Below are 15,277 nucleotides of genomic sequence, written 5' to 3'. Positions count from 1 at the left end.
AATTAAGAAATGACTCTTTATAACAACCCAATGAGGTGCTGAGTGGTTTTATTCCCATTCTACAGATGGGGAAACTGAGTCTTTGGCAACAAGGGTTTTGGCAGCTACCTCAATGCTCCATTTCCATTTCCTGCTCAAGGGCAGGGTCCATGTCAAATTCCCATCCGGATCTCCTGGATCCCTAGGAGGGGTTCTCGAAGTGGTTGGTGGATGGTTCCCATCAAAGGCAGGGGCTCAGCGGTGAGAAAAAGGGTGGCTGGGGCAGCCTGGGGGAGGCAACTCAGCTAATTGCAGCTTGGCTTCACAGAGCCTGTTTCTAGGGTGGGAATTAAATGCACTAATGGTTCCCACTCATTCCTAATTGGCACCAAATTACACACAGTGGGCTCAGCAGGGGCCGAGGCGGCAGCTGGCGTCAGGGTGGTAGGAAGTCAGCCTTATCAGAGCTGCGTGGGGTTTTTAGTCTTACAGAAGCCTGCACCGGGAGCACTGTGCTGGGAGTCCTTAGTCCTTCTTCTGGGGCAGTGGGAGGAGTCCAGGTTTTGGGGTTAGGGACAGCCCAGCTGGTTGGTTGTTTATCTTTCTGTGCCTCAGTTGCCTCATCTGTAAAATGGGGATGGTCATCACCCCTACCTCGTGGCATTGTTGGCAAGTGAAGACTTCTGCTTTTCTGTGGGCATCATACCTAGATCCTCTGCCGAAACTCAGGAGAGGGGATAAGGCTAGTAGGAGAGCCCTTCAGACCTGGAGGGGAAGGTGGGTAGAGTCAGCACCTTTCTGAGTTTATCTCTTCTGCCCTTGAGGGGGTCCAAGCTGATGGAGCACATTCTTTGCTGAGACCTTTGAGCCCTAGGGCCTCTCAAGAGGGCGGGTCTGAGTGTAGGGTAGTGTAGATCCCTCTTCCCGGGTTCTAGGAAGGAGTGAGGAACTGGGTGGGGAGTGTGGCTGCAGTCGGAGTCACAGACCCGAGTGCGTGTCCTCCAACCCATATCTGGTCGCAGGTCGCCAGATGCTCCGGGTCTCAACTTCCCTGAGCGTGAAATGAGGGGGGCTGGACGGGCTGATCTCTGTGGGCTCATCTGACTCCGACTGAAGAGAATTCTTTATTCTCTTCCCTATTAAACATCTCGTTCCTGCAAGTAGGCCTCTGGGAGGGACAGAGATTGGACAGCCAAATTCTCATCAAGTGTTTGACTGATCGCTTCTTTCGGGGGCGTTTGTTTTGTTTTGTTTAGGAAAGGGCTAATAGCAGGACTTCAGGCATGGACGAAGTGAAGAATTTCAGGCGTAGTGGAGCAGAGGGCGAGGAGAGAGGGGAGGTGAGGCCATGCAGGCGGGACACTGACGGTAGATAAGGGGGATGAACGTGGTCTCTGCAGAAGGTGCTGGAAGGCGCACCAAGTGCCACCGTCCCGGCTAGAAACTGGGATCAAAGCCCAGGAGAGCGGGGCTGGGTTCCGGGAGCTCTCCCATAAGTTGGGGGTTGCTCCCCGGGTGGCTCTGGCAGTGAAGAATCTGCCTGCAGTGCGGGAGACCTGGGTTCTCTCTCTGGGTCCAGAAGATCCCCTGGAGAAGGGAATAGCTACCCACTCCCGTATTCTTGCCTGGAGAATTTCTTGGACGGAGGAGCCTGGAGGGCTGCAGTCCACGGGTTGGCAAGAGTCCCATGACTGAGAGACTCACTTTCACCTTAGCCATTGAAAGGGCCAAGCCTGGGGTTTAGAGTTTTGCAGCCATGGGTTCCACTCCCAGCTCTGCCATCGACTGTGTGACTTTGATAAGTTACCTAACCTCTCTGAACCTCAGTGTCTTTGTGGGGTGTAATGGGGTAACACCCCCCTCACATACATCCGCACAGGGTTGCCACAGGGCATCAGTGAAACAGCCAGTGTGAAATGTCTGGCACTGGCCCTAACGATCGTGAACCTCTAGTAAGCAGTGGTGGGTACTGTCCACGTCATTCTACTGAGGGAGGCACAGCTCTTTCATGGAGGCTGTTTCTGGGGCTCTGCTGGGACTGCAGCCAAAGCCCCGTGTCTTCAAGGCCCCCCAGGGCCTGGTACCCCCGAGCAGGGAGACTTTACACGTCCCAGTGCCTGCCCGACAGGCCGTGACAGTGCTCCATAGTGGGCAAGTAACAGGCTTTGCAGCCAGCCTGCTGGGTTTGAATCCCGTCTTGCCTCTGACCTGCGGTGTGACCTTAGGTCAATATCCTCACCTTTCCGATCTCAGATAATTTATGCTTAAAATGGAGATGGTGATAATAATTCAAGCCACCCCATAGGATGTGAGCACAGATGATTGGATAAACATGGAGTATCTGAGCTGCACTGAGACGGCAACCGCTTGGTACCCGTGGGTACTGAGCACTTGAAATGTGGCTAATCCAAACTCAGATGTGCTGGGAAGGACAATTACCACCAGATTTAGAAAGCTTAGCACAAAGAAATACTAAAATATCTTTCTAATAATTTTTTTTACATTGATTACATGTTGAAGTGATAGTATTTTGGATATATTGGATAATATAAAACATTATTAAAATTAATTGCACTGCTTCTTTTCACTTTCTTTAAAGTGAGAGTGGTTACTAGCAAACTGAAGGTTATATCGGTGGCTTCCATTACATGTCTCTTGGCCAGTGCTGACATAGAGCAGTGCTAGGGATTTAGTAAGTACGAGGTCCATCTCTGCAGTCATCATCAGTTGCTGGGTTCAAGTACTGAGTTTACAACTTCTTGTAGGATCGTGTGAAGGTTATTTAACTCTCCAAACCTTAGTTTTCCTGTCTGTAAAATGGAACTATTTCCTGTCTGTAAAATGGAACTAATGGGATTAAACAAAATTATGCCTGTGAAGTGCTTGATTGAGCACCTAGCGTATAGGTAGCGCTGACTCACTGTTAGTTGTTATACTGTTGGCCAGTGAGGTCAAAGGTGAGGGTTCCCACCCTCCTAGACGGGACACCGGCTCATCTGGTACCGTCCAAGCAGTGCAGGAGGGACTGATCCAATGGATTGCCCCACGAACGGACCTGAGTCCTGAGTAAACTCCGCCTTGAGCTGGAGGTTGAGCTGTTCGGCCAGTTATATAAAGGGAAGGGTCAATAACACATTAATGGGATCAGTGGCCCCATTAATCTTCCTCTAATGAACAGCCATTCAAGCCAACCTGTCTTCCCCAGCTCCTGGAAGACATTTTGTACTGGTAGGAAACTTGCTGGGTAGAAACAACCTCAAATCTTTTGAAAGTGATTTAGTGGCTTTGCTCGGGAAAAGGCGAGCCGGGGGCCAGATGCAGGGAAGGAGAATTGAAACAGCCAAGTCACAGCAGATCTCTCCCTTGGGGCTCCAGATCGAAGACTCAGAGCCAGCTGACTCTGGGGAGGGGTGGGGGACAGGGTTTTGGTGGAGGTCAGGGGTGAGGAGAAGGTTTAGCTCACCACGTCTGGCTGGACATTCTCGCCTCTGAATCAACAAATTGTTGGTGATGCAAGAATTGGGGTGGCCCGGGGGGACCCGGAGGGACTCTGATGGGCTTCGGAGAGAGTGAGAGGAGCATGCGCAGGCCCGAGTCTGCTGGGCTCACCAGTGGTGTCAAACTGCGCCCGGAGGGACGCTGATGGGCTGCGGAGAGAGTGAGAGGAGCATGCGCAGGCCCGAGTCTGCTGGGCTCACCAGTGGTGTCAAACTGCGCCCGGAGGGACGCTGATGGGCTGCGGAGAGAGTGAGAGGAGCATGCGCAGGCCCGAGTCTGCTGGGCTCACCAGTGGTGTCAAACTGTGCGCCCTCAGGGATCTTGTAGGTGGAGTCAAAGCAGAGGGGCCTTGCTGGGAGGTGAAGAGGCGGTGGGGCCTGAGAAGATGCTGAGCTGGGAGCGGGGTGGGACGGGAGGAAGAGCCTGGGGGAGGAGGGCCCAAGGTCCCTGGGAAATGCGCAGAGGGTGAGGAGGACCCTACCTGGGTGGTTTGACTTTGGACCCTCTCTTTCTCTTCTGCCCCAGCATCTCACCCTCAGCCCAAGGATGTTGTAGCCCAACCATCAGCATTTCGTTCCTTGCGGATGAATCTTCTTCTGGCCTCTGGGAATCTGTTTGAAGACACAAATGCCCCTGGGAGGCTGCTGATTTCCACTTGTCCATCAGTCCATCGACCTGTCCGTCCACCACCCGCTGAAGGGAAGCAGAAATGAATACGAAGTGGAACCCACCTGTCCTCCAGAAACCTGGCAGGTAGGAGGGAAGAACAGGTGTCAATCCGGGTGACCCTGCATCGTGGTGGTCAGCAGTCTGGGCTGTAAGAAGGTTCATGGGGAGCACTGTGGGGTTTCAGAGGACAGGGTGACTGCCTCCATTCGTTGGGTGAGATTAGGCCCCAGAAGAGATGATCAGATCAGATCAGATCAGTCGTTCAGTCGTGTCCGACTCTTTTCGGACCCCATGAATCGCAGCAAGCCAGGCCTCCCTGTCCATCACCAACTCCCGGAGTTCACTCAGACTCACGTCCATCGAGTCAGTGATGCCATCCAGCCATCTCATCCTCTGTCGTCCCCTTCTCCTCCTGCCCCCAACCCCTCCCAGCATCAGAGTCTTTCCCAATGAGTCAACTCTTCACATGAGGTGGCCAAAGTACTGGAGTTTCAGCTTTATCATCATTCCTTCCAAAGAAATCCCAGGGCTGATCTCCTTCAGAATGGACTGGTTGGATCTCCTTGCAGTCCAAGGGACTCTCAAGAGTCTTCTCCAACACCACAGTTCAAAAGCATCAATTCTTCGGCGCTCAGCCTTCTTCACAGTCCAACTCTCACATCCATACATAACCACAGGAAAAACCATAGCCTTGACTAGACGAACCTTTGTTGGCAAAGTAATGTCTCTGCTTTTGAATATGCTATCTAGGTTGGTCATAACTTTCCTTCCAAGGAGTAAGCGTCTTTTAATTTCATGGCTGCAGTCACCATCTGCAGTGATTTTGGAGCCCAGAAAAATAGAGTCTGACACTGTTTCCACTGTTTCCCCATCTATTTGCCATGAAGTGATGGGACCTGATGCCATGATCTTCGTTTTCTGAATGTGGAGCTTTAAGCCAACTTTTTCACTCTCCACTTTCACTTTCATCAAGAGGCTTTTTAGTTCCTCTTCACTTTCTGTCATAAGGGTGGTGTCATCTGCATATCTCAGGTTATTGATATTTCTCCCGGCAATCTTGATTCCAGCTTGTGTTTCTTCCAGTCCAGCGTTTCTCATGATGTACTCTGCATAGAAGTTAAATAAATAGGGTGACAATATACAGCGTTGACGAACTCCTTTTCCCATTTGGAACCAGTCTGTTGTTCCATGTCCAGTTCTAACTGTTGCTTCCTGACCTGCATACAAATTTCTCAAGAGGCAGATCAGGTGGTCTGGTATTCCCATCTCTTTCAGAATTTTCTACAGTTTACTGTGATCCACACAGTCAAAGGCTTTGGCATAGTCAATAAAGCAGAAATAGATGTTTTTCTGGAACTCTCTTGCTTTTTCCATGATCCAGCGGATGTTGGCAATTTGATCTCTGGTTCCTCTGCCTTTTCTAAAACCAGCTTGAACATCAGGAAGTTCACGGTTCACATATTGCTGAAGCCTGGCTTGGAGAATTTTGAGCATTACTTTACTAGCGTGTGAGATGAGTGCAATTGTGCGGTAGTTTGAGCATTCTTTGGCATTGCCTTTCTTTGGGATTGGAATGAAAACTGACCTTTTCCAGTCCTGTGGCCACTGCTGAGTTTTCCAAATTTGCTGGCATATTGAGTGCAGCACTTTCACAGCATCATCTTTCAGGATTTGAAATAGCTCAACTGGAATTCCATCACCTCCACTAGCTTTGTTCGTAGTGATGCTTTCTAAGGCCCACTTGACTTCACATTCCAGGATGTCTGGCTCTAGGTCAGTGATCACACCATTGTGATTATCTGGGTTGTGAAGATCTTTTTGTACAGTTCTTCTGTGTATTCTTGCCATCTCTTCTTAATATCTTCTGCTTCTGTTAGGCCCATACCAAGAGATGATACAGATCAGCAAGTCAAAGACTCCCTTTACCCAGATGAGGAGGTAGAGACCCAGAGAGGACCCTGGGCTCAGTGAGGCCCTGCCAGTGGGAGGTGTAAGATCTGGAGGTGTAGGGATTGGGAGGTCATTCCAGCGAGGGAACAGTTTCAGCGAAGTCCTGGGAAAGGATGCTGGAGCATGTAGAAAAGGCAGCGGGCAGTTCACTGAGGCCAGGAGTGTGCTTGGGAAGACGGAGGGACTTGGCTGCAAGGCGGTGCCCTCAGATAGGCACCCTGCCACCTCTAGCATCACAAACCAGCACAGGGAGCCCCCAGGGACCTGAGCAAGTTAGGTGCCCTCCATCCTCAGCTGGGCATCGCAGGTGGGTGGGCCACCTGGAGGCAGAGGTGGTGGGCATCGAGGCACTTGTCCCCAATGCCTTGGCCAAGTCACCAGAGCCTCTGGGTGGGTCAGCAGTGAAAGTCCCAGAGATTTACGGTGAACCCTGGCCATGCTCCACCTTCCTCTCAGTAACCCCACAGACCTATGCAGACTCCCTGGAGGTGGCCCACCCACCGGCGATGCCCAGCTCAGGATGGATGGTACCTAACTTGCTCAGGTCCCTGGGGGCTCCCTGTGGTGGTTTGTGACTCTAGAGGTGGCAGGGTGACTATCTGAGGGGACCCCCTTGCAGCTGAGTCTCTCCACCTTCCTGAGCCTCAGTTTCCTCCTGGTGAAGTAGGACCCCCAGCCTGCCTCCCAGGCTTCTCTTGGGCTCCAGGGGGCATCAGATACAGGGTTCTACTGTGAGGGGGCAGACTGGATGCTCGTGTAATCATAATATCTCACACTTATGGAGCACGTGCTGAGTGCTTGGACTTCCCTCAGCACTTTCCACAACACCTCATTTAGGCTGTGAGGTCACTGTCATGGGTAGCTCTGTTTTGCTGAGGGCCAGAGAGGTGAAGTGGCCTGCCGCAGGTCACACAGCTGGGCCAGGCGCAGGCAGCCTGTGTCTGCACTCTCATCCCCGAGTACACACACTGCCTGCTCTGTTCCCGGGCTGGGTGCTGAGCCTGCAGAGCAGATGCCTGCAGAATCCTCCAGAGAGCCCCTCTGGGCAGCCTCTGGGTCAGGATGACACACTCTCTGAGGTAGAAGTGACCCCTCTGTTGTGCTTCTTGGGAAACAGGCCTAGATGGGCAGGGCACTTGCCTAAGGTCACTGTGAGCTAATGGCTTAATGAACAGGTCCCAGAATCTGTTTGCAAGGAGACAAAGCCAAGTCTAGCCCTCACTCCCCACTTTTGAACCCGCTATGGTCATCTATTCTGTGTCTTGTATGCCTCCCATGAAAGGGATGACTTCCTGGGCTGCCTCTTTCTGGGATAGCTTGGCCTCTTACAAAACTCTTCCTTCTGCTGACCCACAGTCATCCTTTTGTCTCTCCCACCATGGAGTCAGCACCATCTCCTGAGTCCACACAGGTTATCCCAATAGACTGACGGCTGCCTGCAGACGGTGATCACGCCCCTCACTGCCCTGTCCTCTGTCAGCCTCTAGCCAGAACAGCCTTAGGTCCTGCTGTCTCCACCTGACAGGGTTTGCATCCCTTGTCCACCAAGAGCTCCGGGCTGGGCTGGATCAGGCCTTCCTCCTGACCCCTCTCCTGACCTCTCTCCTGACCTCTCTCCTGACCCCTCTCCTGACCCCTCTCTCTGCTCCCCGGGCTGGCACATCCTGGAGCTAGAGCAGCGCTGCGCTCACGGCAGAAGAGGATGGAAATGCTCTTTCAGCAAGATGACAGCAGGAAAGATTCCCCTGACTTTCGATGGCGCCAGGTCACATGGATGAAATCTTCCATCCCTCCCTTTCTTCTCTCCAGCTGTCACCCAGGACTTCAGAGTTTCTCCTCCAATCCCCATCTTCCTGCCCCTAGCATGTGGTTGAGTAACTCACAAACTACAGGAGAGCTGCCAAGAAGAGGCTGGGAAGGGGTGGTGGTGACCAGGAGTTAAGTTAGAGAACAGACAATCTGCACCTTCATCAGGATCGACACCAGTGTGTGTGCACGTCTTCTTGTGTCTGTATTTGGCTGACAGGTGACTGATACCTTTTGTGATAGGGAAAGCAGGAGGGGTCAGACCTGGACACTCTCTGCTAGGTTTATTCTGATGGGAACAGGAGGAGACAATCCCCTTGCCTCCTTCAAACCTCATACTTCTGTTGATGCCACCTGAGGACACATAGGCTTTTTGGTAGCTGCCCAATCCCGTTGACTCTATTCATACTTGGCGTAGATTAAAAACCCTAGGGTGTCCCTCATTCCTGAGCCACACTTTTGCTCACTCCAGCTCTCCCTCCCTCCATCATACCTCATTGTTGCTGTTGTCAGATCTGCTACCCGAGACGGGATGGACAGCATAGGCCTGGGGTTCAATGCTTGGACTGCTCTTGAGTCGAGACGACAGTCCTCCGGCCAAGAGCTCTCAACACTGCATCCTTCCCCCTCTCGCCCATGCATTCTTCCTCACTGGGCCACTCTGACGGGTGTCCCACAGCTCCGAGGACCCAACCTCCTCTTCTTCCCACCACCGCCATCCATCTGGGCCCGAGCAAGTCACCATAAAGCAGGCAGGAGGTGAGACTGGCAGCCCTGCTATTTTCACTCTGACATTTTCCGTTTATGAAAACTCTCGCTTGACGCTCACTCTGCTGTTTGCTGTCCTTTGCAGGGGAAGGGCCAAGTCCCTCCCACCCTGGGCCGGATATGTTATGAAATTCCCCATTCTCCCCCATGCCAGCCTCTGCTTTATAAACTCTAGGACAGCAGCAACTGTGAAAAATAAATCCATGAAAAACCAGAATTAGGCTTAGGTTGGACCCCCCCTTTGGAAGAATGGCACCTGAACACGGGTAGGCAATCCTGCAGGGCCCACACGGGGACCAAACTGGACGAGGGTGCACGGCTTCTCTCCAGGGTCCTCAGCGTGCGTGACTTAAGGTGGCGGCACCTCGTGTCTCCCAGCCCCGACTGGGGAAAGAGGCTGCTCTGAGGAGGGAGGCTAGGCCGGGAGACCTCAGCCTCGGAGAGTTTAATTAGCGTGTTGGCATTTTATTGGAAGGTGAGAGTGATTTCCACTGCTGGAGACATTAGGAGGCTCAACAAATTCTATCCCTGTTTATAGTTTGGAAATACAATATAGATTTTATTGTGGGCCTTGGTGTCTTCCTTTAAACAACTGCACAGCCCATTAAAGCAGAGAAGCTAGTAAAGGCAGAATTGCGGAGGCACCAGCCAGGTCTTTATATATTGACATGGGCTCTCGGGGAAGGCTCTCCCCTTTCTGATGGGGGAGAAAGCAGACGGCTGGATAACCTGTTGGACCACACAGGTAATTAGGAGGGTTTTTCTAAGAAATTCTTCTGGATCTGAGACCTCAGGGGGTGTCTGAGGGGGTCCCCTTCCTCTTGAGGGTCTATTTTTATTTAGTTCAGCAGTTATCTGTTGGCTAATGCAAATCTGTTAAGCCAGACACAGGGGACATTTCCTGTGTGCCAGGCCTCCACGAGGCATTGAGATGAAGAGGAAAACCATCCCTGTTTCACTTGGCCCACTGTCTGGAGGGGGAGGTGAGCTGTGGAACAATGAATGATAATGTTGGACAAGGCAGAGGGCAAAGAAAGTCACAGGGGTGCTGGTGGTGTACACAAAAGAGAAATGGATTCTGCCGGGGAGTGTCTGGGAGGTACTGCAGAAGACATGACGTATGAGCAAGGCCTTAAAGGATGAAAAGGCTTTAACTGATGTCCCCCCTGGGGCTGCAAACCTGCGTCACCTTCCATCTTCCTCATCTTAACTCAGTGACTCTGCCACCTGGGGTGTATAGGCCAGAAACCCGAGAGACTCATCCCCAAGTCCTGTTGATCCTACCATCAAAATGTATGTCAGATCTGTCGCCTGCTCTCCACTGGCACTGCCCTCTTGCCTGGACGCTGCAGTATCTTCTCTAGTAGATAGTGGCCGTGGAGGGCCACCCAGCCTCCTCTCACTGTATTTTCTGTAGCAGATCCTGGTTTTCATCTGGGAGATGTGCCTCTCCACCTTCTAGGAATGTAATTTCGAGGAAGCTAGGGTTAGAGCACATGACCAAGGCCAGGCTGATGGCTCCTTCCATGCCTCTGGCCAGCGATTGGTTCAGGGATGGGCACAAGACTGAGGTCACACCAAGCAGAGCCAATGAGACTCAACTCCCGAACTTGATTGTCTTATGAGTGAAGTGGACTCAACGCTTTCCTGGCTGTGCCTAGATGAGAGGAGAAGTTGGGCTGAAGCTATGCCAGCCATATTGTTCCCCCACCCCCACCCCCTAGCATGGTCCTGGGGGGAAATAGAGCCACCTAGGGGAAGATGAGACAAGAGTTGGAGAGAAAGAAACAGGGTCATGGCAACATTGTTCAAACTTGATCAAGCCTTACCTGAATCCCTTCCTTATATCCGGACTTTCAGCTACACTTATTAATAAATTCCGTTTTTACATGAGCCACTTTGGGTTGGGTTTTCTGACATGTGCAATCAAAAGAATGATGTAGTATTTCAGAATCTCCCCACACTCTCTCCTGCTTTCTCATCTCCCCAATGTTTTTCACACTGTAGACTGTAAAGTCACTGTCCATTGCCCTAAGGATAAAACCCCCAAATCCTTAACATGGCCCTTGAAGCCCAGCATGATTTGGACCCAGAGTCTTTCTCAGTCTCATTCATTACAATCCAGCCATGCTAAAGTCTTCAGTTGTTCAAATATGCCAGCTCTCTTTTTTAAAAATTTTTTCCAGTTCAGAGCCTTTCATATACTGTAACCTCTGCCTGGAAACCTGTCTCAGCTCTCTACTATGAGTTTCGACTCACCTTTCAGATCTCAGCTCAAAGAGGCCTGCTTTAAATGAGATTAGTCTCTATTACACTTTGCCATAGCATTTGCTTTTACTCTTCATGCACTAACCCGATTTGTAGTTAGGTGTGTGCATCTGTGTGTACGTGAATGTATGTGTGTGTGTGTAGATGAATGCACACTCCATTAGCCTAAGCCACACCTGTCTTGCTCATCCTGCTATCTCTTATGCCTAGAAGAGTTCCTGGTACATTCTAGAAGTTCAACAAATATTATTTGACTGATGGAGTGAAAAATAGGTGAGGAGTGGGTTGAGGTTGGGCGATTCTGCCTGAAATTATAACAGAAGCAGAAGTTCAGGGCCTGAGCAGGCAGTGTGTAGTGGACGAAGGGTTCATAAGTCTAGAGCAGCAGCCAGATTAGGAAAAGTGGGCTAAGGCCAGACCATGAGACGTTTGCTCTTCAGTCTGTGAGCCAGTTATTTCCAAAGTCCTGCAAGATACTCTGCAAAGGAAAAGACCAAGTAGATCAGAGGCTAAAGAAGCTTGGGAAAAGATGGATTCTCTAAGACCCTCTGGGAGAGGCACAGTACATGTGATCATTTCAAGGCTCTGACAAGTCCTGCAGTGGCAGTTGGGTTAACTAAGTGTTGACAAAATCCGTTTTTTCTCACAACAGTGACAGTTGTAAAGACGAATATTTCCATATTTCTGAGATAGGGGATTGTATTACAATTTACATGTACATGTAACACAGGGTTTCAGGTTTCTTTAATGTCCCAGAAAGTGGGTTATTTGATAGGGTTTTTTAATAGGGCTTCTTACAATCCACAATGTCTTAGACTGGAAGCTACACAGCTGTGACTTGCAGGAGCCTCTTTTGAAGAAGTGAGGGACAAATTGTAACTTGTGTTTTGGGGCAGGCCTTCCTGCAGCAGTGTGAATGGGTTGGGGATGCCAAGCAGGACTTAGAAGCCTGAAATCTAGACCTCCTGCCCCACTAAGGCTGCCCCCGACAGGGACGTGAGTGAGGCACTGATTCTGATGTGCGCAACTGGGAGAATTTAATTAGGACACTGGGGTATTGTTGAAAGGTTGGATCAATTCCTTCCCATGGAGGCCTTCCGTCTTCTCATATGAAAAGACAGTTTAGAAGGTACCTATTGTTTTCCATATAGTCCTGTTCAGAGAAGCCTCTTGAGGGTGTCTGGGGACTGACATTGGGCTTGGAGCCTTGGGGTGGGACCATGACTCTTCTCCACCTTCAGAGCAGACCCAGGGCTTAGGCACCGCGGCTGCTCTCCCCTTGGGTAATTGCAAAGGCCTCCAAATTGATCTCCTTGCTCTGCCCTTGATGCCTGCAATCTATTATCAACTCCATAGCCCGATTTTTTAAAAACGTGTAAGTCAGATTACATCATTCCTCTGCTCAAAATCCTGGGATGACCCTCCATTTCACTCCGTGAAAAGCTTAGGTCCTCACCAGGGCACTGCCTGACCGGCCATCCCCTGTGACCCCCATTACTCCAGCAAGCTGCCTCAGGGCCTTTGCACTTACTGTTCCTCAGCCTGGTGCCCACTCCCCAGAGGGCCATATGGCTAACTCCTGCACTTTTCAGTCTTTGCCCCAGTGCCTCTTCTCAGTGGTACTTTCTCTAACACCTACTGAGAATCACACCCCATCACTCTGTGTCCCCTTTCCTGCTCAATTTCTCTTTGTACCACCTCACACCTTCTAACACACTATGGCGGGCAGAGTTCCAGATGCCCACAGACTCTAGCCCCTGGTGTACACACACTTTCTCCCATTCAATCAAATGTGGACCTAGATGCTGCTGTGAAGGGATTTTGCAGGTGGAATTAAGGTCTCAAATCATTAGCTGACTTTAACAAAGGGAAATTATCCTCCAGGGGTCTAACCTGATTAGGTGAACCCTTCAAAGGGACCGGGCTCCCCTGGCGATAGAGATTCAAAGCTTGAGGGGGTTCATCTTACACGTGTAAGAAGTTCTCCATTGCTGGCTTTGCAGATGGAGGGGCCACATGGTTAGAACCTGAGAGCCATCTCTAAGAGCTAAGAGTAACCCCCACCAGCTGCCAGCGAGGAGCACAATTCCTTCAATAGCCACATGGACTTGAAAGAGGCCCCAAGCTCTAGCACAGAAGGCAGCCTGGCTACCATCTTGATTTCCGCCACATGAGATTCCCTGCTTGGACTCGCTGATCATGGAAATTGTGGTCATTCATGCATACCGTTTGAAGCCACCAAGTGTGTGGTCATTTGCTTCACATCAGTAGCCAAACTAATATGGGTTTCCCTAGTAGCTCAGTGGTAAAGAATCTGCCTGCAATGCAGGAGACCCGGGTTCGATCCCTGGGTTGGGAAGGTCCCCTGGAGGAGGGCATGGCAACCCACTCCAGTATGCTTGCCTGGAGAATCCCATGGACAGAGGAGTCTGGTGGGCTACAGTCTATTGGGTTGCACAGCATCGGACACGACTGAAGTGACTAAGCAGCAGCAGCAGAAAACGAAGACAAGCTACATATTTCTTTTATCCTCTGTCTCCCTGGCTGGAAAGGAAGCTCCGGACGGGCAGGGATTGGATCTGCTTTGGTTGCTGCTTAACCTCAGTGCTGAGCACCGTGCCTGCCATCTAGTAGGTGCTCAGTGAACACCGGTTGAACGAACGAATGGGAGGAGCCTCCGGCATCAGCACAGCTTTGCCTTCCAGGAGGAGATATGCCCCACTGGTAAATAATAAGGCAGAGAATGCAAATAGAGCAGGAGAGGTGAGTGTAGCTTGTCTGCTATAAATCCTGCCTGGCTGCCCAGAGATGATCTGTATTTTCACAGCCCCAACAAAGCTCTCTGCTCTGAGAGAAGCATTGTTGAGATATTAATGCACACGCTGCCATATAATTAAAGCTGGCTTGGCTCTGCACCACCCCCCACCCCCCCACCCCAAACCTCCTGTGCTCACCAGAAGGTTGCCTGGGGGAGTCTGGTCACCCCGTGGTCACCCTGTGCTGAGAAGGAAGCCTCAAACACCTGCCTAAGTAATCAACCTATTAAAATGAAAGCGATAAATCCTGGAGCCAAGGTGAGGCTTGGGCGGGGGAGGGGGGGGTCCCTGCTGGGTTTCTTTCTATTTCAAAGAGTGTGTCACCACATCTGCATCGACACAAGGATGGTGAGTCCAGAAGCTGCTTGGCTCCCAGAGATCGGCCACTGTGTTGAGCCTGTGATGAGGCTGCTCCTCCCCAAAACTAGCAGTCCTGGTTTGAGACTAGCCAATGCTGCCCTCTGGATTAGATGGGTCAGGCTCTGGAGGGGTTTGGGGAGGGGATTCTGGACCCCCTCCTCTCAGATTTCTGGATCTCTCCCCACTCCCAGCTTCCCACTCGTAACTAGGCAGAGGTTAGAGCTAAAAGTCCAGGATCTTAGAATTCTAGAGCAGGAAAAGACCACAGAGATGCCTCATGATGCCACTGGAGCCCTGAGGCTCCAGAGAGGGTGAGGGGTTTGCATAAGGTCACACAGCAAGTCAAAGGCAGAACCAAGACTGGAACCCAGGCTCCTCCCACCATGACCACTGGCCTATCTGCCTCCTCAATACCCTTACTCCACAGAGGGCAACAAGATCTTCATTTCCAACCCTCAGAGGGTCTGTTTACAGGACCTGAGCCCAGGTCAGGGATGGAGGCTGCAGTGAGACTCCAAATCCAAGGAGGGGGCTTAGATGGCACAAGCCTCACAGACTCCAATATACAGATGAGGAAACTGAGGCTCAGAGAGAAGCAGGGCTGGCCCCAGGCCTCCTGGCAAGTCAGTGGTGAGAAGCCAGGATTTCCAGCTCCTGGTTGGGGCCACCTCCCCTTAACTCCCTCCAAATCATCTCTCCCTCTTGTGTTAGGAAAAAGGTGGCCTTGAATCTGGGGACTTTGAAGAAGCTGGTGGGGAGGGAACACCAGGCGAGGGACAGCTTGAATTAGCAGCAGAGGTGTGAAAGGCACGTGTGGGCCAAGAGCAGGCAGAGACTTAGCCAGGTGGAGCGCAGGGCACAGGAAGTGGGAGTGAGAGAGACCGCAGGGTGGGGGCCTGGTGGGCACAGTCAGTGTGGGCTAGAGGGGCCTGAGGAAGAGGAGATCTGCTGCTGGCTGGCAGGAAAAAGTCCCTGTGGGATTGAGGGGTGGGTGGGTGGGACCACAGCCCCAGCTCTGCCCAGCTCTCTGTCCCTCTCTTGCCTGAGGGGTATGTGGCTCACACAAGGTATATGCCTAGTGTTTGGGGGGCATGAGGCATGGGGCCACCTCTGGCTTCTTCCTTCTACAGCCAGGCTGTATTTCTCTTTCCTTTGCGGCTGAC

This window comes from Bos javanicus, chromosome 15, assembly GCF_032452875.1.
Source record: "Bos javanicus breed banteng chromosome 15, ARS-OSU_banteng_1.0, whole genome shotgun sequence".
In the NCBI taxonomy this organism is placed as follows: domain Eukaryota; kingdom Metazoa; phylum Chordata; class Mammalia; order Artiodactyla; family Bovidae; genus Bos; species Bos javanicus.
The sequence above is the reverse complement of the archived record's forward strand: the minus strand, read 5'-3'. Positions refer to the sequence as shown.